General features: G+C 35.9%; 1 protein-coding gene and 1 long non-coding RNA gene across 2 annotated transcripts in view; one reads left to right on the top strand and one right to left on the bottom strand.

Moving 5' to 3' along the window:
• OLA1 (Obg like ATPase 1) overlaps nt 1-25,361 on the top strand; it is a 170,099-nt gene that overhangs the window by 52,046 nt on the left and 92,692 nt on the right. The window lies entirely within an intron of this gene.
• Nucleotides 1,696-25,283, bottom strand: LOC102154329. The gene is made up of 3 exons (XR_005384746.1): nt 25,260-25,283; nt 4,775-4,847; nt 1,696-2,122 (listed from the first exon to the last, which is right to left on the bottom strand). It is a non-coding gene; the product is annotated as an uncharacterized LOC102154329 (long non-coding RNA).

The raw sequence follows: 25,361 nt of genomic DNA, 5'->3' as shown, positions 1-25,361 counted from the left end.
ACCAAAGTGTTGAAACCTCATCCATGAAGATTGGATCACCTTCTTCCAAACTTCTGTTAATTTTGATATTTTGACTTCTTCCCATGAATCACAAGTGTTCTTAATAGCATCTAGAATGGTGAATCCTTTCTAGAAGGTTTTCAGTTTACTTTGCCCAGATCAATTAGAGGAATCACTGTCTATGGCAGTTACAGCCTTATGAAATGTATATCTACATAATAAGACTTGGATGCCTGAGTGGCTCAGTCAGTTAAACGTCTGTCTGCCTTTGGCTCAGGTCCCAGGGTCCTGGGATTGAGTCCTGCACTAGGCTCCCTGCTCAGTGGGGAGCCTGCTTCTCCCTGTGCCCCTCACCCTGCTCGTACTCTCCCTCTCTTGCTCATTCTCTATTTCTCTCTCTCTCTCTCAAATAAATGAAATCTTTAAAAATAATAATAAGACTTGAAAGTTGGGATTCTTCCTTGATCCACGGGCTGCAGAATGGATGTTGTGTTAGCAGGCATGAAAACATTAATCTCATTGTACTTCTACATGAGTCTCGGGTGGACCAGGTGCATTGTCAATGAAAGGAATCTTTTTTTTTCTAGCAGTAGGTCTCAACAGTGGGCTTAAAATATTCAGTAAATTATGTTGTAACAGATGTACTTTCATCTAAGCTTTATGTTTCATTTTAAGGCACAGGCAGAGCAAATGGAGCATAATTCTTAAGGGCCATAGCATTTTCAGAATGGTCAGTGAGCTTTGGATTCAGTTAAAAGTCACCAATGGCAAGGTGTCTGGGTGGCTCAGGTGGTTAAGTAGCTGACTCTTGATTTTGACACAGGTCATGATCTCATGGTTGCGAGATTGAGCCCTGTGTCAGGCTCAAGGAGGAGTCTGCTTGAGATTCTCGCTTCCCTCTCCCTATGCCCCCTTCCCCACCACTCACACACTTTCTCTCTCTAAAATAAATAAATAAATCCTTTAAAAAAAGTCACCAGTGACATTAGCCCCTGATAAGAAAATTAAGCTTTTAAGCCAGGCGTTGGTTTCTCTTTGGGTTATGAAAGCCCTAGCTGACATCATTTTCCAATATAAAGGCATTTTGTCTATTTTGAAAATGTGTATCTTCATTAATGATCTTAGCTAGGTTTTCTAGATAACTTGCCACAGCTTCTGTGTCAGCACTTCCTGCTTCATGTTGCATTTTTAGGTTATGGAGATGAATTCTTTCCATAAACCTAATGAACCAACCTTTGCTAGCTTCCAGTTTTTCTTCTGCAACTTCCTCATCTCTTTCGGCTTTCATAGAATTGAAGAGAGTTAGTGCTTTGCTAAAGATTGAGCTTTGACTTAAGAGAATATTATAGTTTGATCTTCATTTAGACAACTAAAAGTTTCCCTATGTCATCAATTAGGATGTTTCACTTTATCATTTGTGTGTTTCCTGGAGTACTACTTGTAATTTCCTCTATAAGTTGTCCTTTCCATTCACAGCTTGGTTAACTATTTGGCAGTTAAGGAGGCCCAACTTTCAACATGCCTTCTTCTCTAAGCTTAATCGTTTCTGGCTTTTGATTTAAAGTGAGTGATGTGCAATTCTTCCTTTCCCTTGAATCATTGTAGGGTTTTTAATTGCCTTCATTTCACTTTTGTTGTCTTAGGGAATAAGGAGGCCCAAGGAGAAGGAGGCCAAGGAATGGTCAGTCAATGGAATAGTCAGAACACAGAACATTTATTGAGAATTTGCTATCTTATTTTAGGCACAGTTTGTGGTGCCCCCAATTAGTGGCAATAATAACATCAAAGGTCTCTAGTCAAAGATCACCATAACAAATATAATATTTGAAAAAGGTTCAGATATTGTAAGAATTACCAAAATGTGACAAAGAGACACGAGGCAAGTAAATGTCATTGGAAAAATTGCATGGATAGCCTTGTTCAACATAGGATTGTTTTTCAGTTTGTAAAAGCAGTGTCTGTGAAGTATAATAAAACAAGGTACATGCAAATGTCCCCTAAAGGCCTAGGAAAAGAAAAAGCTTGTCTCTTTTCCAGCATAAAAACTATTTACCTTGATCTCTGTTCTTTTACACAAGATGTTCAGCTTTCAACAACAACAACAAAAAATCACAAGGCATACCTAAAGGCAAGAAAAAACATACTCAGGACAAAAAGCAATCATTGGAACTAAGCTCAGATAGACACATCTTAGAATTGTCTGAAAGAAAATTTAAATAACTGTGACTAACATGTTAAAGGCTCTGTCAGAAAAGGTGAACAACATGCATGATCAGATGGGTAATTTGAGCAGAGATGGGAAAATAGTCAAGTGGAAATATTGTTAGTGAAAAACACAGTAACAGATAAAGAAAGCCTGAATAGTCTTATCAGTAGATTCCACACAGTCAAGGAAAGAATCAGTAAACTTTAAGATAGGTCAATAGAAATTACCAAAACTGAAACACGTAAGACAAGAAAACTTAAAAAAAAAAAAAGAATATTCAAGAACAGTTGGAAAACATCAGAAAGTCTAGCATATGCATGCCTGAAATACCAGGAGATAGAGAAGGGGGTAAAAGAAATATTTTAAGCAATAATGATTGAGAATTTTAAAATAATAATGAGACACAAAACCACAGATCGGAGAAGTTCAGAGAATAATAACCTGGTTACATAGCGTGCACATGTGGTCAGTCAATGGAATAGTGCGTGCGCGCGCGCGTGCACACACACACACACACACACACACACCATATTCAGATTGTCGAAAACAAAAGTTAAAGAGAAAATTTCAAAGGTACCAAAAGAAAAAATAAACATTTTGAAAACGAACAAAGCTAGGGATTTTGTCCTATGGCTGACTTTACTTTAGAAACTATGGGAGCCAAAAGACAATGGAGTGACATTTTTAAAGTACTAAATGAAGAAAAACTATCAGTGTAGAAGTATATACCCAACGGAAATATGTTTAAAAAAAAAAAGATTTTATTTATTAATTATTGAGAGACACACAGAGAGAGGCAGAAGAAACATAGGCAGAGGGAGAAGTCCCAGGACTTCAGGATCACGACCTGAGCCAAAGGCAGGTAAGATACTCAACCACTGAGCCACCCAGGCGCCCCCCAGTGGAGATATTTTTCAAAAATGAAGGAGAAATAGTTTTCCTTAGGTGAACAAAAACTAGGCATCCATTGCCAGCAGACCTACTCTATGAGAAATGTTAAAGCAGGTTCATTGTACAGAAAGAATATGATCTGTACAAACTTAGATCTACACAAAGACCACTGGAAAGGGAAATTTTTTAATGATTCTGAAAGAAAAGTGAGCAAGCTTTTTATGTAAAAGGCTAGATAATAAATATTTTAGGCTTTGAGAGTGATAGCTATATTTTGCATTTACTCAAATTTGTGATTGATTGTGAAATATGCAAATGAAGGAGCATGGCTGTGTTCCAATAAAACTTTATTTCCCAAAACAGGTGATGGGCTAGATTTGGCCCATGGGCCTACCTTTGCTCCAAAAGGTAACTGTCTGAAGCAAAAATAGTAGTAATGTATTATGTGCTTATGGTGTATATAAGAGTAAAAGATGACAACAGTAGCATAAAATGTGGGAGAGAATAATTGGAAATATATTACTGTAATGTCCCTACACTACACATGAAATGGAATGGTATTATTATTATTATTATTTTTTTTTAAAGATTTTATTTATTTATTCATGAGTGACACACAGAGAGAGAGCGAGGCAGAGACACAGGCAGAGGGAGAAGCAGGCTCCATGCAGGGAGCCTGATGCGGGACACGATCCCGGGTTTCCAGGACCACGCCCCGGGCTGCAGGCGGCGTCACACCGCTGCGCCACCGGGGCTGCCCTGGAATGGTATTATTGAAAGTAGTCTCAGATTAATTAAAAATGTATATTGTAAGCTACTTTGAACAGCTACTAAAATTTTTGAAAAAGGGGCATACATTACAAATCTATAGAGGCAATAAAATAGAATTCTGAAAAAATTCTTAGCACAAGGAAAGTTTGAGGAAGAAAGAAGCAAAGAATAGATGGAATAAATAGAAAACAATCAGCAAAGTGGTAAATTTTAATCCAGTCATATCAAATGTGGGCGATCTAAATAGGGATTGGCAAAGTATTTCCAATTAGTTTCATTTGTTTGTGCATGTATACTATGATCAAGAGAGTTCCTAGACATATAAGGGCATCTAGAATTTAGATACTTGTGTATGAGGTAGGATGAGGTGGCACCCACCAGTTTAATGGTAATTTAGTTTCAAGAAATAATGGCCATTGTAGGGGAATAAATTAACTTGGGTGTGAGTCGATAAAAGGGGAAATTGTATTTCAGACTTTAAAAATACCAATCTGAAATAAAGGAAAAAACACTACTCTAAATTGAACCACTTTTCTGTCTTATCTGTTTTATAAATGATATTGGATCAGGAGTTACTTTTTAATGTAGGAAGTTTTCAAAATTCATTTGTGAAATAGAAGCTGTTATTGGTGTAAAATTCATTCCCAGGACTAGCTATATCTTTTCTTTGGGAATTCTGCTGAGTGGACTCTAGTAGAAATGCTTCTGTATTACTCTTTGATAAATACTAATGAGTGGTAGAGAAAAATCTATGCTGAATATTGTGTTTGGTAACTTTCATGTAAATAATTTAAAGTAGTACCTATTGCCTTTGAGGATGAGAATATCACATATTCATAGTAGAAGTAAACCCAGTATTTGGAAAGAGATGTGTGGTTTTCAATTCCAGTTGTGTTACTCACCTACCTAGTTTTGTGCAAGCAGTAACACTTAAGCTTCTTGAGTGAAATGAAGATTATCATTCTTGGTTTATAGGTTCCTAGGTTTAAATGACATATAATGAATGTCAGACACTAAATTCTGAGAAATAATATACAAATTTAAATTAAAAAGTAATTGCTTTGAATTTGTAATTATATACAGGGTTCAAAAGGAAAAATTATATATAAAGGAATTACAGAGAAGTCTTGCTTCATGTCTCTACCATGACCCCTTAAAACCCTAGTATTTACTTTTGCTAGTTTTCTTTATCCTTCTACAGTTTCTTTATATAATCATAAGCAAGTACAGTTAAATATTTTTTCTTCCCCTTTCCTAAACAAAAAGCCTACCATGCACATGAACCTTACTCTTTGGTATTTAAAGTATCCTGGAGAGCTCTCCATATCAGTGCATAGCGATTATTTTCATTTTTTTAAAATGTTTTATTTATTTATTCATGATAGAGAGAGAGAGAGAGAGAGAGAGAAGGGGGGGTGGGACACAGGTAGAGGGAGAAGCAGGCTCCATGCCAGGAGCCTGACGCGGGACTTGATCCCGGGACTCCAGGATCGCGCCCCGGGCCAAAGGCAGGCGCCAAACCGCTGAGCCACCCAGGGATCCCCCTTCATTTTTCTTTATAGATGCATTGTATTTCATTGTGTGGTTCAATCATTGTTTCTTCAGAACGTTCAGTATTGCTGAATACTTCGGTTACTTCCAGTTTTTTGCTCTGATTATATTACAGTGCCACAATTGATAATGTAGTGCATATGTCATTTCATATACATTTAAGTTTATGAGAGATAAATTCCCAGAAGTGGGCTTGTTGGGCTAAAGGGAAAACACATTCATTGATAATTATGGCAGATACTGTCACATTTCCTTCCTAGGGTTTATAATTTTTGTACTGCCACTAGCAGTGTATGAAAATACTTCTCCATAAACTTGCTCACAGAATATGTGTTCAACTTACAGATTTTTTGCAGGCCATTAGAAGAATTGGTATGCAAGTGTAGTTTTAGTTTGCCTTTCTCATTATTAGTGAGATTCAGCATCTTTATATATGTCTAATAGCTGTTTATATTTTTCTATGCATTGCCTATTTATATTGCTGGCGCATTTTCCTATTGGGTTGTACTTTCATTTTATTTCCCTCAACAACTAATAATTCTTTTTTTTTTTTTTAAGATTTTATTTATTCGAGAGAAAGAGCATGAGCAAGGGAGGGTGGCGAGAGGGAGAGGGAGAGGGAGAAGCAGACTCCCTGCTGAGCAGGGAGCCCGCCATGGGGCTTAATCCCAGGATCCTGGGATCATGACCTAGATCATGACCTGAGCCAAAGGCAGACACTTAACTGACTGAGCCACGCAGATGTCCCTAAGAATTCTTTGTCTTTGTTTATGATACATGTTTTGCTATACAGTTTTTTTTTTTAATTTTTTGGTAGTTGAAATAAATTGTTACCAAAAAGGTCTTCCCAGTTCAAGGTTATAAAATAGTTTGCTTGTATTTTCTTTCTGTACATTTATGATTTCATTCTTTATATTTAAATCTCTAACTCATTTAGAGTTTATCTTTGTATGTACTATCAGGAATGGGTTCTTAATTTTTACTTGAGAAAGGCTCTTTGGTTGTCAAATAATATTTATCGTAAAGTCTATCTTTTACTTATTTGAGAAGCCACCTTCATCATATACTAGATTCCTCTAAATGTTTGGGCCTACTTTGAATCTTCTTAGTCTATTTCATCAGGGCCAGTTTCTTCATTTGCTAATATGACACTTTTGTAGACATCATATATATTGTAATATCTGATAGGGCTGCTCCCTTTGTTTAAGAGTGCTTCTGGTTAGTCTTGATTGTTTATTCTTTCTCTATGAACTTATTAATCAGCTCTCCTCATCCCAGAAAAGGAAATCTTGTTGGAATTATAATAATGGCATTACATTTATAGTTAATTAACATGAATTTACATTCCTTACATTTAAAAACATGGTACATTCTTTTACTTGTTTAAGTCTACTTTTGAAATGTTTAGAAATGCATTAAAGATCCCCTTTGTGTTGGTTTTACACATTTCTTGTAAAGCTTATTTCAGATACTTTATCTTTTCTCTGTTGTTGCTGGTATTGAAAGTGTAGTCGTCCCTTCTGTTATATTTTCTGACTGTTTCTTTATTAAGAATTTTTTTAAAAAAAGATGTATTTATTTAAGAGAGAAAGAGAGTGAGAGAATGCATGCATGAGTGGAAAGAAGAGCAGAGGGAGGGGGAGAGAGAGAGAGGGTCTTAAATAAGCTCCACACCCAGCTTGGAGTTCCATACGGGGCTTGACCTCATGATCATAAGATCCTGACCTGATTGAAACGTAGAGTTGGACACTCAACTGACGGAGCCACCCAAGCATCCCTGGAATAATTTTAGATTTACAGAAAGTTTCAGAGATAGCACTGAGAGTTCTCATATATCCCTCACTCACTCAGTTTGTTTTCCCTTATCATTTTACCATGCTACATTTGTCAGAACTAGGAAACCAGCATTGGTATATTACTGTTCACTAAACTTCAGACTATTTGACTATTTGGATTTCACCAGTTTATCCACTAACTCCTTTTTTTTTGTTGTTGTTGTTCCAGGATCCAATTCAAGGTACCATATTATATCTACTTGCCATGTTTCCTTTGACTTTTCTGGTCTCTTCTAATAGCTTCTCAGTCTTTCCTTCTTTTTCGTGACCTTGATGGTTTTCGCTGTTGAAGTATTTTGTAGTAAGTCCCTCAGACTGGGTTGATTTGATGTTTTCCCCATGATTAGATTGGAGTTGTCAGTTTTGGAAAGAATACCACACAGGTGGAGTGCCCTTCGTATCATTGCCAGGAGTACATGGTGTCTACATTTTTATCAGTGATGATATAAACCTTGATCACTTGGTGAAGATACTGTTTATCAGTTTTCTCCACTATAAAGTTACAAGAGAATAACTGTAAATTTATTTTTTCATTTTCACAGTTTTCCTTTTCTTTGGAAGCAAGTCAGGTCTAGCCTACACTCAAAGGGCAAGGGGAAAATACCCATTTTTGAAGGCTAAATTTAATTTGGTAGATAGCAACCTGAATGCCCACCAGGCGATCTTTGGGTACTTGAATTTTTCTGCTTTCATAGCTATGGTTAGCTGACTAGTCTTCATGGAACCAGGCTGGAATTTCTTTCTTTAGCTGCACAGAGTATAGCCTGCTAGTTGGGAATAAAAGAGGGAAAAAATGGGATCACAGAATATATCTGTATCCTTCTCCAAATGCCCCATTTTTTCTCTTGGTCATCTTGATCTGGAAATTTAAGTTAAGTTTAGTCTCTGGGGACCCAAACATTTCTGGCGGTATTAATGGGAAGAAGATTTACTGAGTATCATTTTTATTGCTCCATTTGGGGTTAGGACTGTGGTAGGCCTTTTACGTGAATTATGTTTAATCTTTAGAACAGTACTAAGAGGAAAGTACCACTATTATCTATATTTTACAAATGAGGAACCTAAACTGCAGATTTTGGCTTGCCTAGTATCATTCAGCTTGTAAGTGGTAGTATCCAGGTGAAAGCCATCCCCATCACTACTGCCTCTTTTTTGTCCTCTTCTACATTATAGTGCCATGAGTTCTTTTGTCTCTACATCTATGAGAACAAAGTAGTTATCATTAAATAGAGAGATATGATAGCCATTTGGTATTCTCAACAGGTAGTATGGAGAGAGAATGATCATTAATGGTATGTGATATAATCACATATTCAGGTTAGGATTCTTTTCTTCTCATACCAAGATCATGTGCCTCATCTTTTCCTCCTCTGTTTTCTCTGCCATAGTGAATAAATCCTGAATATGTGAAAAAACTCTTGAGAGACTAGATTCTCCTGGTTGCACAGGTGGTGGTTGGATTATCCAGTCTGACTTTACCATTCATTGGCCAGTTTATTGTGATGCCAGTGGCCTACTTTCTGCCAACTTGGAATCTTGATGTGCCTATTGCATTATAGGCAATTTCTCCCTCACAACTGATGAGAATGAAATAAGCATGATTTTTCTGGAAGTAACTTATATACAGACATTAGCAAAAATGGACCTTTTCTTATCTTTTTTGTTAAAGTAGTGTCCCATGTTATTAAAGAGATGTCAGAGTTTCTTAATTGTTTATAATAAACCTCTAAAGATAACATTAAACAGACTGTTGAAAAAGTAGAATATATTATATGTTTGATGGTAATAAATACCAAGAAAAATAATGTAGGGAAAGAGGATAGTAGTATTGAATGCAGTTTGCAATTTTAAACACTACAAAGGAGGCATTCCTGAAAAATTGACATTTGAGTTAAAAACTGATGGAGGTAAGGAATCAAATCATGTAAATATTTGGGTGTAGATGCAACAGCAAATGCAAGGGCCCTGAGGCAGAGCGGGGCCTTGTGATTTTGAGTTCTGTAATCCTACCTCCACCTGTATGGTATACTGTATGTTTCTTCTTCTTATAACAGATGAGTTGTCTTTGCCACAGCCCACCGTTCTACTTGCACATAAAATCTGCTTCCCGCTCACTCATGTAGGACCATGATCCTGCTGTTATACCTTCTCTTTTTCTGGATCATGTTTCCCCTCTATGGGTATGTTTCTTGACAATATAAACATGGTATAATGTCCAGTACTGCATTTCTCTATTCTCCTTCACAATGAAACTGAAAAGATTTTGTTTATACTGTATTTCTTCACATTCCTTTTTTTTTTTTAAACCTACTCAAGGGGGGAGGGGTTGCCTCCAAAAGAGCATTTTTTTTTTTTAAGATTTATTTATTTATTTATTCAGAGAGAGCGAAGAGAGAGGCAGAGACACAGGCAGAGGGAGAAGCAGGCTCCATGCAGGAAGCCCGATGTGGGACTCAATCCTGGGTCTCCAGGATCACACCCTGGGCTGCAGGCGGCGCTAAACTGCTGCGCCACTGGGGCTGCCCTCCAAAAGAGCATTTAAGAATGCTCTTGTCTAGGTCACTGATGCCCTTCTTGTTGCCAAATGCTTTTTTTTTTTCCATTTTGAATATTAGCCAGTTATCTATTTACTTGTTTAATATTCACTTGTCCCTGTAGCATGTAAGTTTCATGATAGCAGACACATGGGTGCTCCTCAATATATGTTGAATGAGTGAGTGATGCTACAGACCTCATACAGACCTTCTGTGCACTATTGTCTACTTGCCAGATTCTCCTCCCCCCCATAAATTCCTGAAAGTAGAAATTACTGAGTCAAAGGGTGTATACATATTAAAAGTTTTTGTTACTTGTTAGTAAGTTATCTCCTTAACCAAAACATACTGTAAGCATTTGTAAACTTGTTTAAAGTTTTGGCACTTATTATGAACACCTCTTAAATACTTGTACTATTTTAGATTTGTATCTTTTCCCAGAATGGCAGGATCAAATTATGTATGCCAAAAATCCAGTATAACTTGCAATTTCATACTTTGATAATCTGATAGGGCTAGATAGTCTAATAGAAAATGGTCTTCCCGAAGTTTTCTGTGCATGGAGTGGGAGAGACTTAGATTATTGAAGCAGTATGACTGTCTTTATGAAAGAGGTTTTGGCCATTATACTGCATCCTGCTGTCTTATCTGAAGAATAACACATTTGCTGAAGGAGTTTACCTTTAGATTGCTGCCCCGTCAGAGGTCAAGTACAAGTACTGTGGTAACTATACTTCTGCTATATTGATTGAGGAAGTAGAGCGCACACACATACACACACATACACACACACTCTGATTATATGGCTGGATTTCTGATGCTGGACTTAAAGCTAAGAGGGTCTGGCTTTAGTCACATGTTCCCAGTATTTTGTAGTCAAAATGAAGGCATAGCTATTGATAAAAATAAAAATGGATGCAAGTTTTATAGTTGTTCTTAGTGTTACACTGGATGTAAACTTGTTTTCCACATAACTTTAATACTATATTTAGCCTAACAAACTGTATTTTATTATGGCATCTTCAGATTTTTTTCTTCATTTGAGAGAAATGTTTCTTCTATTGTTAATTAGCTAGTAAGTGTTTTTAGTGAGCTTCACTTATAGTATGTTGCTTGACTTTATGTTATAAAATAAACTTATGGTTACCCTAGGCTGCGAAACTCAGTTGTGCTTTAGATTATTATTAGGAGCAGTTTGTTGTAAAACTGGGGGGGGGGGGGGGTAAAAGTAAAAAATAAAGATATATCAAGATATTTTCTCTTTCATTAAGGTTTCTCAGTAAGTTACTCTTTTTCAATTTCTGGTTCTCATTATATGACTGGCAAATGAAAAGTAAGTTTAGTTACCAGTCTAGAATGTTTAGGAATATGGAGTTTTTAAGTTATAGTCATCATACTATCTAATAATTGATAGCAAACATTTATTAAGTATATACGATATCATATATAGAACTCTAAGGGTTAAATTAGTAAAATACATAATATTTCTGTTCTTAAAAAGTTATAGCCAAATGGAAAGTTAAGACAAATGATGAAATTCATGATAACTCAGAATTAGTAGGTGAATCTCCTTTGTATTCTAAGGGCATATAGTTTTAGGAAGTTTATTATAGTGTTGTTACCACCACTAGAAAAGTCTATAAATTCTATATAACCTTCATATATTATCAGGCCATCCTGTATGAGCCTCTGTCTGACAGATAATTGAGCAAAGATATTTAAAGGCTCTATAATTATTGATAGTGAAGAATTTTAAGTATTTCTAAGTTAAGATAAAGTTCCCTTGAAAGAGCCTTGTTGGCCAACAAAGATGTATATTTGGATATCCAGCATATGGACATGAAATTTGGAATAGTTACCTGAACTCAGATATCATGATATAATGCTCATGCATAGGAGTGCCTATGTAGCACAGGCGGTTAAGTGCTGACTCTTGGTTTTGGTTCAGGTTCTAATCTCAGAGTCCTGGGATGGAGCCCCACATTGGGCTCCCCATTCAGTGCTGAGTCTGCTTAAGACTTTCTCTCCCTTATCCTCTGCTCCCCCTCCCACGCTCTTGCTCTCTCTCAAATAAATAAATAAGGCTCATGCATAACTGCTTTGACAAGTTTCTGTTTATTTAAACTTCAGTGTATGGTACTAATAGCCAGCAATTTTTCACATTGTTGTCAAACTTGTACTCATTAGATTGCACTTTGACAATTTTTGGTGTTAGTGAGAATTTCATTAGTGTCTTTCTGATTCCCTTGGTTGTTCTTCTCCTGACCCCTCCCCCAATAGGAGTAAACTACTTATAGTTAAAAATAGGAAATGCATGAATATGTGTATATATAGTTGTCTGCTTAATTATCCTTGCTTAAATTTTAAGTTATATAGCTCAGACCATAAACTAAACCAATCCAAAAGAAGGCAAGTAAGGCAAAATGTTATGACATCTTCCTTATTCTACTCTTCTGTACTTCCTAGTGGAAGTGGAAATTTTGAAAATAAGAAAAGATACTCTTTAGAAGGAAAGTTAATGATTTTGTCATTGAAATAATTGTTAGGTTGCTTATTTTTCCTTTCAAAACTTGCATTAGTTTTTAGAAGTCAGATTATCTAATTGGCATAAGTTTTGGGGAGCTAAGTATGCAACATGAAATAATTTTGCTATCTTCTTTTTTTGTGATTAGATATTTAAACCAACCATAAAACAGACAATAAAAATATGTATATGTATTTGATTTGAAATGTACTTATTTCATAGGCTTGTATAAAGACAAATGAGCTGGCACGTTTTATGCAGAAAGTAATAAGAGTTTGATTATGTGAGGTGTGTGTATGTGTCTCTTTGTCCTCAGGAAGTAGAATAAGTGTATTAAAATTTTTCATGCTTGTGAGATAAATTTCATCTCACTTTTTCCAAAGCACTGAGGCTTTGGAACTGGTGTTTATTTATAGTGTTTCTTTGTTCATTCATAAGTTAATTCATAAATTAAAATCGACTTAGTTCAACAATCATTAACTATGTGAAGACTCTAGGTGGCCACTTAGGTAACCATTCATATCTCCTTGTTCTATTTAATATTTGAAACTATGCAAAAATAGTTAATATTTTATGTTCTGATATTTAAAAAAATCGTCTGCTTTGAATTGATTTAATGATTCACAGACTGTAGTTGTCTTGTTCTGCTGCTGTTTAGTTTGTTCTTAAAGTTAGTTTAGTTCCTCATAGGGAACTGTCTTTTGGTTAATAATTAGAAAGAAGTATTTAAAATTTTTACATAGAGCTTCTAATATTCCATTAAACATCTGTAATATTAAAATAAATGCCTGTATGTGGTTTACATATATAATAAATGCTGAAAATTATTTAGTGAAATTATTACAGTTGAATTTTTAAGTAAAAAGGATTTGGATAAGAACTTGTTAACAGCTTTTTAAATGTTAAGTCCAATATTTTAAAGAAAGAGGGTTAGTGTATTTTGAAACCATTAGAGAACTACTTGAATAGGAAAACGTCCGTGACTTTTTGTCAGTTAAGTTTTTAAGGTCTGTCTTTTCCTCTTGATAATATCCTGAGAAAATGATATTTTCTGATTATTAGTGTTAAAGTGTGCCTGAAAAAATTTAAGCGGTATAGATACACTTGATGTCCTTAAACTGACTAACTTTATCAAAAGTCCATTGCCATTTGCTTGTGGTTTTTGGCTTTTGCAAGTGGAGAAAAATAGTGCTCTTAAATTGGATTTGTGCTGACTTTTAAGAAACATATTTGTTCCAGGCAGTCTAAGAAGCACAGAGATCCATGTCAATATTCAGAATTCATATTTTCCTTGAACAGAAGGTTGTGATAAAATGGTACATGGTGTGTTTTCATTGCCTGTTGAAAGACTTTCATGCAGTTAAAATAAGCATTTTGATGGTGGTTGAATTAAGAGTTTTTGTCAGTCTCTTCTCATCATGGATGATTAGACTAAAACGTCTGCTTGTCTTGACTTGAGATCACCACAGCTTCAGATAACATGCTTTGTGATTGAAGGTCGAAATATTTTGAATTCTAATAGGCTGCCAGATGAATTGCTTGAAATAGACTGTAAAATTTCAAGGCTTCCTTTTCCATCTGCTGTGAAAAGAACCATTGGGAATGGTTGAGCTTGATGATCATAGAATTACTGGATGGTGATTCTAAAACCCTCAAAGGGAAGTTGCTATGGAGATCTAGTTCCAAACTGTGAAATGATTCACCTTTGAAAGGCTGCAGGGTCTGAGAAGCTGAACACATCATTGTTCAGGTGGTCATTGGTTAGGAAATTGCTGGTGCCTGTGTAATCAGCACTCCTGTGGTAGTTAACGATCTAAAAAGGTTTGTTCTGAATGATGTGGGACAACAGCAATGTGCATAAGATGGCTTCTCTCAATCATGGTTTGCTCAGCCTGGTGCTTGTAAAAATACGGTGAACTAAATAGCACAGAAATGAATTGTTTCATTGAGGAAATCTTTTGAAAACAAAATTTTACATTGATGAGTTTGACATCTAAAACAAAATGGATCCTTTTGAGAATAAAGTTTTTGCAGAGACATGCTTTGTTTTCTTTGTTTTAATCCCCCGCCCCCCCCCCAACACCTTTTGTGATAAGAAACTTTATCTCTTTAGGTCCAAGGCCTTACCATGGTGAAATGGTCAGCTTTTAATATCCCAAGTACTCTGTCAAGAGCTTCTTTGCATAGTCACAGGGTCACATGAGAAGGGGTTTAGAAGAGCACCCAAATCATAGAGATTGAGTCTAGGAAAGTCCTTAAATTACTAGTAGACAGTAATTAGTCCCCCACAGGAAATTGTTCCCCTCAAATTGTTTTTTCTTCATCCATATTTGTGACAGCATGTATTTTAAATTGATATATTTTACAATTTTTCTTCTACTATTTTTACTAAACTTTTTAAAAAATCACCTTTCATTTTTATTTCTAGAAACCTGAGACCAGAATAATTTTGAAAATCATTTGATGGCAAATCATTGTAAACTGCTCTTCTCCCATATTGAGATTTTGAAATAGGTGAAATTCAATCTTAGTTAATTTCATAAGACCCTATAGTATTGAGCTTCAGTAACCAAGTATGAAACCTTATCAAAGACAATTTTTTATATCCAGTTTCTTTACGTATGGCGTTTTCCTTTAGTGAGGTATAAATTACATATAAAAAAAATCACCCATTCTTAGTATACAGTTTGATGAATTTTGTTTATTGTGTACAGTTATATATTCACCGTCACAATAAATATGTTTTAATCATCCTAAAATGTTTTTTCATATTCTTTTGCAGGTGATCTCCCCCAACCCTTACAAGCCTCTTGCAACCACTAATGTTTTCTATGATAGTTTTGTCATTTTTAGGATTTCATATATTACCATGTAATATATAGTCTTTTGTGCTTGACTTTTTTTTTTATACCTAACAGTGTTTTTGAGGTTTTTGGATACTATAGGCTTTAATATTTTGTTCCTTCTTATTGCTGTGTAGCCCTTAGAAGTATGGCTATATCACCATTTGCTTATTCACTCATTGATTTTTTTCTTCTACTATAGACATTTGAATTTCAAGTTTCCAGTTTTACTCTTATGAATATTTGTGTACATGTTTTTGGTGAACATATGTTTTTGTTTCTCTTAATACTCAGAAGTGGGATTGAAGAAGTATATGGTAAATGTGTGTTTACCTTTATAAGATATACTGCTATATACTATTTTCCAAAGTAGCTGCTGTACCATTTTCATTTCTCAGCAGCAGTAAGTGAGTACCAGGTACTATATATCCTCTCCAGCACTTGATATTATTATCAGTTGTTTAAACTAGACATTCTAGAAGGTTTCTCATTATGGCTTCAACTTGCATTTTCCAAATAATTAATGATGAACATCTTTTCATGTGCTTATTTGCCATTTATTTATCTTCTTTGGTGGAGTGTCTGTTCAGATTTTATATATTTATGTTTAATTGCGTTGCTTACCTCATTTTGAGCTGAGAGTTCTTTATATATCCTGCATACAAGTGCTTTATCAGTTATGTATGTACTATATATGTATTATGCGGTTCCAGTTCAACATGCCAATGTAGAAGGACCCTGAACTAACCCCCTCCCACAGACACACGGAGTCTACAGCTACATATGGAACAATTTCCTCTTCAACCTAAAGCCTAGATGACTGACAGCTATGCATTGGGCAAATAAGAAGGAAACCACATTGAAGTGGGTAGCAGAGGATGGGAACTATCTTGTCACAAACCCCACCCCTACTAAAATGACTCACAACCAGGAAGGAACTTAGAACCTGGAGCTTGCCCCAAGGAGCAAAGGGTTTGAACCCTACATTGGGAGACCCCAACTTTTAGGACCTGCACCTGAGAGACATCTCTCCACTGGCTCCCCCGCTAAAAACATCTAACTTTGGAAAGCAATGAGGCTTTTGTATCCTGAGACCCACAAGATTGTAGCACTCTGGGAGATAGCTCTTAAAGGGCCTGTGGGTTCAGACTTACCCACCACCGTAGGGCCCAGCTCAGAGGCAGCTAACATCACTGAGACTTAAAGTTAAGGAGGCTTACCAGCTTCTGTTAGTGTCAGCCTGAGGGGCAGGTATTTAATTTCACACACACACATCTAGGAGCCTCCTGGAACACTTCAGAGATGCAGACTGGCAGGCATCATCTTCATGCTCTCCCTTTGCCATATGTCAGAGTACCAGTGCCTCTCAGAAGGAAGACACAGGTTTTGTGCCTCAGACTTTGCGGCTGCTGCCCAGGGGCTACATCTTGACTGCTGGCACTGGAGGCCATGGGAGTTTGTGTTTCTGGTCCCATGGGACTATCGAAATTGGTGTCACCAAGAAAGGAGCTCATACTCCTGTTTGATACTCTGTTTGTGGTTGCTGCCAAGGTACACCTGTATATCACATGGTTCTGGCAGCCAGTGGGGCTTATGTTTGTGGGTCTCCAGGACATAACCAATGGAGAAAGACTTGTTAAATAGCTACCACTCCCAGGCCACGGCAAGAGACAACCAACCCAGGAGCTTGGTCTTTCTGTAAAGGAGGCCTGGTTATCATGGCTGCAGCCTAAAGGGCAGGTTTCTAATTAAGTAAGCATCTAGGAGCAGACTGTAAGCGTTTCCAGGGCCCTCACAGTAGGTGCTATCTTCATACTCTCCTGTTATGCTCCAGATCACCAGTGTCTCCTAGAGGGGAGTGTTACACATGACTGGTCCTCTTGTTTTTATGTCTGATACTGTGGTGTTTGCAGCTGCTGCTGCCCAGGGGACGCCACTTGATTCCCTGATGCTGTTGGCCAAGGGGTCTTGTATTCCAGCATCCCACAGGATTGTGGTAATTAGAAAAACAGTTCTTGTCAGGTTTCCATGCCCAGGGCACTATGTAGATAGTAAACTGAGATACAACCATAATCTTTCTGTGAAGGAGGCATCTTTGCTTATCTTAGAGCTTTAGCCTAGGAGCTGGCTTCAGGATTGGCTCATATCTAGTGAGCTACAGAGCTGTTTTCAAGGAACTTAGGCTGTGGACGCCATTTTGATGTTCTCCCTCTGCCTTGCTCTAGCTCACCAGTGGCCTCCAGAAAAGAACTTATGTACTCATTTAAAACCCCAATTTTTTTGACTACTGCCTAAGGACACTGCTAGATCACTTGGCCAGTGGGGTTTATGCTTGCCGTTTTACAGGACTGTATGTATGTGCATACCATTAAACACTATTTGTTACCTGAGAATCTAGTTTCCAAACAGCCTTAATCTAGGTCCTGAGATCCTTCCCTTAGAGACTCCGACGGGCCTTGGCATATCATTCTTCTGGAAGCTATTAAAAATATAATAGGCTTCTTGGAAAAGTACAAAGGTTTGAGAGACAACAAAGAGCTAGGGCTCTTTGATTCACCTCCTACATGAGGCTCCCTTTTCAACACTGGGAGAAGTGCTTTTTTCATCTACTGTATAGAAACCAACACAATAAAGCAAAATCAAGAAACTGAGGAATATATTCCAAGTGAAAAAATAAGATAAAACCACAGAAAAAACCTTAATGAAATGGAGATAGGTAATTTACCTAATAAAGTTTTAAATAAAGTGAAGATAGCTTAAGGGTCTCATGGTGGACAGAATCAAATGGACTAACATTTGTGTTATTGGGATTCCAGAAGGAAAAGACTGGGAAAGGGACAGACATTTTATTTGAAAAAATGATGGCTGAACACTTTCCTAAGTGGGAGAAGTAAAGGCATTCAGATCTAGGAATTCTGGAATGTTCCAAGTAAGATGAACCCAAGAGACCCATACCAAGACACATTATAATTAAAATATCAAAATCTGTTTTTTTTTTAAAAGATTTTTATTTATTCATGAGACACACACACACACACAGAGAGAGAGAGAGAGAGAGAGAGAGAGAGAGGCAGAGACACAGGCAGAGGGAGAAGCAGGCTCCATGCAGCAGGGAGTCTGATGCGGGACTCGATCCCGGGACTCCAGGATCATGCCCTGGGCCAAAGGCAGGCGCTAAATCGCTGAGCCACCCAGGGATCCCGTTTATTTCTTTTTGAGAGAGAGAGAGAGAGTGTGGAAGAGGAGGGGGAGAGGGAGAGGGAGAGAATATCCCAAGCAGGCTTCATGCAACTTGGGGCTTGATCTCACAACCCTGAGATCTTGACCTGGGCTGAAATAAGTATGCTCAACCGACTGAGCCACCCAGGTGCCCCTAACATGTCAAAACTTAAAGGTGAGGAGAGACTATTAAAATCAGCAAGACAAAACTCCTTACATACAAGGGAACCCCCATAAAACTATCAGTAGATTCTTCCAGCAGAAACTTCGCAGGCCATAGTGAATAGCATGATATGTTCAAAGTGCTGAAAGAAAAATCTTCTACCCAAGAATACTCTGCTCAGCAAAGTTACCATTCAGAATTGAAGGAGAAAGAAAGGAATTTCTAGACAAGCAAAGCTAAAGCTCAGCACTAAACTAGTCTTAAATGTTGAAGAGACTTCTTTAAGCTGAAAAGAAAGGGTTCTAATTAATAACAAGAAAAAATATGAAAGAATTAATCTCACTGGAAAGGTAAATATATATCAAAGATAGTGAACTAATTACTTATAAAGTTAATATGAAGGTTAAAAGACAAAGTAGTAAAAGTAACTATGGTTACAATAATTAAGAAGTAAGATGTAAAATGTTCTTATCAACTTAAGATACTGTTACAGATTTAAGTTGTTATATGTAACCTCATAGTAACCACAAAGCAAAAAAACAAAAACAAAAAAACCCACTATACCAAAAAAACAAAAGAGAGGTGCCGGGGTGGCACACTTTATTAAAGCGACCGACTCTTAATTTTGGCTCAGGTCTGATCTCAGGGTTGTGAGATCAAGCGCCACTTTGGGCTTTGCAGTCAGGATGAAGTCCGCTTGGGTTTTTCTCCCTCTCTGCCCCTTCCCCTCACTTGTGCGCGTGCGCGCTCTCTCTCTCTCTCTCAAATAAATAAATAAAACTTAAAAAAAGGGGGAGGGGTGCCTGGGTGGCTCAGTTGGTTAATTTAAGCATCTGCCTTAGGCTCAGGTCATGATCCCAGGGTCCTGGGATTGAGCCCTGCATTGGGCTCCCTGTTCAGGGGAGAGTCTGCTTATCCCTCTCCCTCTCCCCTAACCCCTCCCCCAGTCGTGTGTGCACTCTTTCTCAAATAAATAAAATCTTAAAGAAAAAGAAAAGATAAACAAAAAGAAACATAAGCCTACCACTGAAGAAAGTCATCAAGCTACAAAGGAAGAGAACAATAGAAAAAGAGTGGAGCCACAAAAACACCCAGAAAACAATGAAGAAAGTGGCAATAAGTTCGTACCTAACAAAAATTACTTTAAATATAAATGAACTAAATTTTCTGATAAAAAAAGAGTGATTATATGAATAAAAAACAAGACCTACTATATGCTGACTATAAGAGACTTGCTTTAGATGGACGTAAAGATTCATAGACTGAAAGTGAAGGGATAGAAGAAGATATTCCATTCAACTGGAAATGAAAAGAAAGCTGGAGTAGGTATACTTACATCAGACATAGACTTTAAAGCAAAGACTGTAGTAAGAGGCAGAACTGGGTGTTACATAATGATAAAGGAGTCAATACAACAAGAGAATACAGCATTTGTAAATATTTATTCACCCAACATAGGAACACCTAATGTATAAAGCAAATATTAACGGACATAAAGGAGGGATAGCAATACAACAATAGTAGGATATTTTAATACCCCACTTACATCAATGAATAGATCATCTAGACAAAATCAGTAAGGAAACATTGGCTTTAATGACATGTTAGACCAGATGCACTTAACAGATAAATACAGAATACTTATCCATAAGCAACAGAGTACACATTTTTCTCAAGTACAATGGAACATTTTCTAGTATAGATCATATTAGGCCACAACACAAGTATCAACAAATTTAAGAGGACTGAATTCATATCAAGCATCTATATTGATCACAATGGTATGAAACTAGAAATTACATGAAGAAAACTGGAAAATTCACAAACACGAACAGCATGCTATTGAACAACCATTGAGTCAAAAAAGAAATCACAAAAGAAATGAAAAATACCTACTTAAAAAATACAAACTAAAATAGAAATGTAACATGCCAAAATTTAAATTTTATTATTAAAAATAGTTAAGAGAATTAAAAGGTAAACCAGTAGCTTGTTTATAGGCATTGATCTTGATTGAAAGGTCTTGGGAGTTGAGCTGCCTACTTCCATGAAGTATCCGCTTTTCTGGACTTAACAAGTCTAAAGATCCTGACTTATTCACATAGTATAGTCCCAGAGTAGCTAATGTTTTTCTGCTAATATAAATGAATTTAAGTCACCATAATTTTCTTCTTTATTGTATTAATATGGTAAAATAAACTGATTTTTAGATAAGGTATTCATATTCCTAGGACAAACTCACTTTGTTATATTAAATAATCATTTTTACATTATGTTGGATTTTATTGGCTAAAATATTTTTGAAGGATTTTTGCATCTGTGTTAATAAGGATTTATCAGTTCTGTGATTTTCTTGTGATCTTTGTCTGATTTGGATATGATGGTAATATTAACCTTGTAAATTGAGTTGGAAAGTATTTCCTCCTCAGTTTTCTGAAAGAGTTTGTGGAGGATTAGTGTTATTTCTTCTCTGTTTGATAGAATTTACCAAAAAAAAAGCTATCTAAGCCTGGAGTTTTCTTTGTGGTAAGGTTTTTGTTTACAAATTGTTTCTTTAACTGATACAGGGCTATTTATATTTTCTATTGCTTTTTGGTTCAGTTTTGATAATTTATGTCGTTGGTTATTTTGGTTATTTCATTGAGGCTGCCAAATTTATTGCCACAGAATTGTTTATAATAATGTCTTATTAAATGTTTAATGACGGATCAGAAATAATGTCCTCTCTTGCATTCCTGATAGTGGAATGAAATGTAATTTTTATGTTTTATCTTTCCTTGAACAGTCTGTCAAGAGGCTTGTCATTTTATTAATCTTTTCAAGGGATTATTGGTTTCATTTCATTTTCTTTGTTCATTTCCTATTTTACCAGTTTCTTCTCATACCTTTTTTGTTTCCTTCTTTATATCTAACTGGTTTTAATTTGCTACCCCTCTCCCAAGTTCTTAAGAAGAGAACTCAGATTATTGATTTTAGAGCTTCTTTTCTAATGTAATCATTTAAAATTAGAAAATTTCCTCTACTCTTTTAGCTGCATCCCACATATTTTGATGTTATCATTTTAAAATATTTTATATCTCTTGTGATTTCTTCTTTAACCCAGTAATTCTTAAGAAATATGTGTGTTTTTAAATGCTTGGGTTTACATAGTATTCTTAATTGTTATCTAATTTAATTCCCTTGTGGCTAGGGATCATATTATTTATTATTTCAATCTTTTTAAATGTATTGAGACTTGGTTTTTGACCCCTTGTGTAGTCTGGGCCAAATGAACTTATGTGCTCTTGGAAAGAATGTTATGTTTTTATTAAATGTAATGTTCTATATATATGTATCACAAATCAAGCTGATTGGTAGCATTCTTCATATCTTCTGATTCTTTACTGTTTTTTTTTTTTGTTGTTGTTGTTGTTGTTGTTGTTGTTTTGTCCATTCTAGTTCTATCAATTTGGTTAAGAGAAGCATGTTAAAATCCCCAGTTATTGATTTTGGAATTGTCTGTTTCATTTTTAAATCTGTCAATTTTGACTTCCTGAATTTTGAAGCTTTGTTACAAGATATATACATATGTATGAATGTTATGCCTTCCTGATGAATTTACTTTTTCTTTTTATAACATATACTTCTATCTCTGGTAATACTTTTTATTTTGAAGTTAACTTTATCTGATACTAATATAGCCACTATAGCTATCCTATGCTTATTGTTCTCTATTTACTTTCAACATATCACTATCTTTATATTTAAAGTGCATCTCTTCTAACTGCATATAGTTGTATTCTATTTCATTATCAATTTTGACAGTACCTGTTAAAGTGTATTGTTTAATGTATATATTGGTAAGTTTAGATTTGTCTTTTTGTATTTGTATTCTATTTGTTGCTTTTGTGTTTTATCCTTCTGGGCTTTTCTCCCCCTGCATATTTTGTTTAGTTGAGTGTTCCTTAAAATTTTGTTTTTATATTCATCTTGAGGTTGTTTTTTTTTTTTTTCTTTTTAAAGATTTATTTATTTACTTATTTATGATAGATATACGGAAAGAGAGAAAGGGGCAGAGACACAGGAGGAGGGAGAAGCAGGCTCCATGCTGGGAGCCCGATGTGGGACTCGATCCCGGGACTCCAGGATTGCGCCCTGGGCCAAAGGCAGGCGCCAAACCACTGAGCCACCCAGGGATCCCCTTGAAGTTGTTTTTTTAAGTAAGCTCTACATCCAGTGTGGAGCTTGTCATACCTCTGCTATTGTTTCTGCCATTAGGTGTGTCGTTGCATGAAATTTTTTTTGAAGTTTATTCTCACTAGTATTCATTCAGCTTCTTCAATCTATAAATTGTATCTTTCAATAAATTGAGTAAATATTTAATTGTTAAATAAAACATTATTCAAATATTTTTCTACTCCTGTTTTCTACTGTCTTCCTAGGACTCCAATTATGTGCGTGTTGGATCATTTCAAATTATCCAAAAGGCCTCTGATGCTCTGTTCATTTTTTTTGTTCAATCTTATCTTTTGGGATTGTTCAGACTAGCTAATTTGTATTGATTTATCTAAAAGTTAATTTGTTCTTTCCTTGGCCATCTTAATTTGGCTGTGTCAACACAAGCTTTTTTTTTTTCTTTTTTTTAAGGTTTTGTGTTTATCAGCTCTAAGCTTGTTTTTCTTTCTTTCTTTCTTTCTTTCTTTCTTTCTTTCTTTCTTTCTTTCTTTCTTTCTTTCTTTTTTTCTTTCTTCTTTCTTTCTATAAAACAATTTGTATTTCTTGGCTGGGAGTGTATATATGTACCTTTTATATATTGAAGATTTTTTAATAGGCACTTAGAGTTTTCCTTGATTGTTTCCAACATCTGGGTCATCTCAAGTTTGGTCTCACTTGTTTTCTCTTAACTATGTGTTTGATTTTTCTTAGGTAATTTTAAATTGTATTCTAAACATTATGAATGTTAAGTTGTCATTCTGGATTTCATTGTTTTTCTCTGCTGTGTGTTGTTTCTTTTGCATTAGTAGTTAATTGGAGTTGAACTGCAAACTCTGCTTCTGAGTTGGCAGCTCCAGTTTTACTTCACGTATCTTGTCTTTAGCTAGTCTGCTTTGAGAGTGCCCTGCCCATGTATGGTTCTGGCATGAAACAGGTATCTATATTGACTTTGGGGGTTTCCTCTATTTTTTTCTCCTCTTTTCTATTCCTTTGTACTCTTCTACTGCTGTAGTTTCCCCTGCTTTAGTTTTTGTTTCTCCATCTGTAGTTTATCTGCTTATTATTATTTAAGTTTTATTTATTTATTTGATAAATAGGCTCTATACTCCATGTGCGGCTTGAACTAATGATCCTGAAATCAAGAATCACATGCTCTACTGACTGAGCTAGCTAGATATCCCCAGTTTATCTGTTTCTTATGCTGTGCTGCCTATACTTGGCTCCCAGGTTGAAAGTCTCACAAGGAACTCATTTCTTGTAACTATCCATCTTTAAGCAAGTATTCTCAACCAGTCTGTCTGTGTTTATTATTGTCTAAAGCCTTTAGATAGCTGCTTTTAGTATCTTATTTTTGTTCCACAATGGAGAGTGGTAGTTGTCTAGATACTCTTATTATGCCATTATTGAAAATGGAAGCCCTTGGGTGAAGTTATAGACTACCCAATACTCAGTGGCACACCAAACTGGAATACAATTTATCATAGTTATACACCAGTACATCTTGTCATGATAGCATGTGCACTAAAACAGTGATTTTTTTCCCCAAAATTTTATTTAAATTCTAGTTAGTTAACATGTAGTGTAATATTGGTTTCAGGAGTAGAATTTATTGTCACTTGCATATAATACTGAGTGCTCATCACAAATTCCTTGCTTAATACCCATCACTCATTTAGCCAGTCTCTCACCTCCCTCCCTCCATCAACCCTTAGTTTATTCTCTATCATTAAGAGTCTTTTATAGTTTCATTCTCTTTCTCTTCCCCCCTTCCCATATGTTCATCTGTTTTGTTTCTTAAGTTACACGTAAGAGTGAAATCATATGGTATTTGTCTTTCTCTAACTTATTTCGCTTAGCATAATATACTCTAGCTTCATCCACGTCATTCCAAGTGGTAAGATTTCATTCATTTTTAATGAGTAGTATTGCATTATATGTATGTGTGTATATATATATATATGTGTGTGTGTGTGTGTGTGTGTGTGTGTGTGTGTGTATATCCCACATCTTTCTTTATTCATTCTTCAGTTGATGGACACTTGGGCTCTTTCCAGTTTTGGGTATTGTTGCTAATGCTGCTGTAAACATCAGGGTGTATGTTTCTCTTTGTGAATCTGTATTTTTGTATCCTTTGGGTAAATACCTAGTAGTGTAATTGCTGGATCATACAGTAGTTCTATTTTTAACACTTTGAAGAACTTTCTACTGTTTTCCACAGTGGCTGTCCCAGTTTGCATTCCTGCCAACAGTGAAAGAGGGGTTCCCCTTTCTCTGCATCCTCACCAACACCTGTTGTTTGCTGTGTTATTACTTTTAGCCATTCTGACTGGTGTGAGGTGGTATCTCATTGTGGTTTTGATTTGTATTTCCCTGATGATGAGTGATGTTGAACATCTTTTCATGTATCTGTTAGCTATCTAATGTCTTCCTTGGCAAAAATGTATTTGTGCCTTCTGCCCATTTCTTAACCTGGACTATTTGTTTTTTGGTGTTGAGTTTGTTAAGTAATGCAGATTTTGGATACTAACCTTTTATCCAATATGTCATTTGCAAATATCTACTCCCATTCCATAGGCTGCCTCTTAGTTTTGTTGATTGTTTCCTTCACTATGCAGAAGCTTTTTATCTTG

The sequence above is a fragment of the Canis lupus genome, chromosome 36 (genome assembly GCF_011100685.1).
Source record: "Canis lupus familiaris isolate Mischka breed German Shepherd chromosome 36, alternate assembly UU_Cfam_GSD_1.0, whole genome shotgun sequence".
NCBI lineage: Eukaryota > Metazoa > Chordata > Mammalia > Carnivora > Canidae > Canis > Canis lupus.
This window is presented reverse-complemented; position numbering and strand designations above follow the sequence as displayed.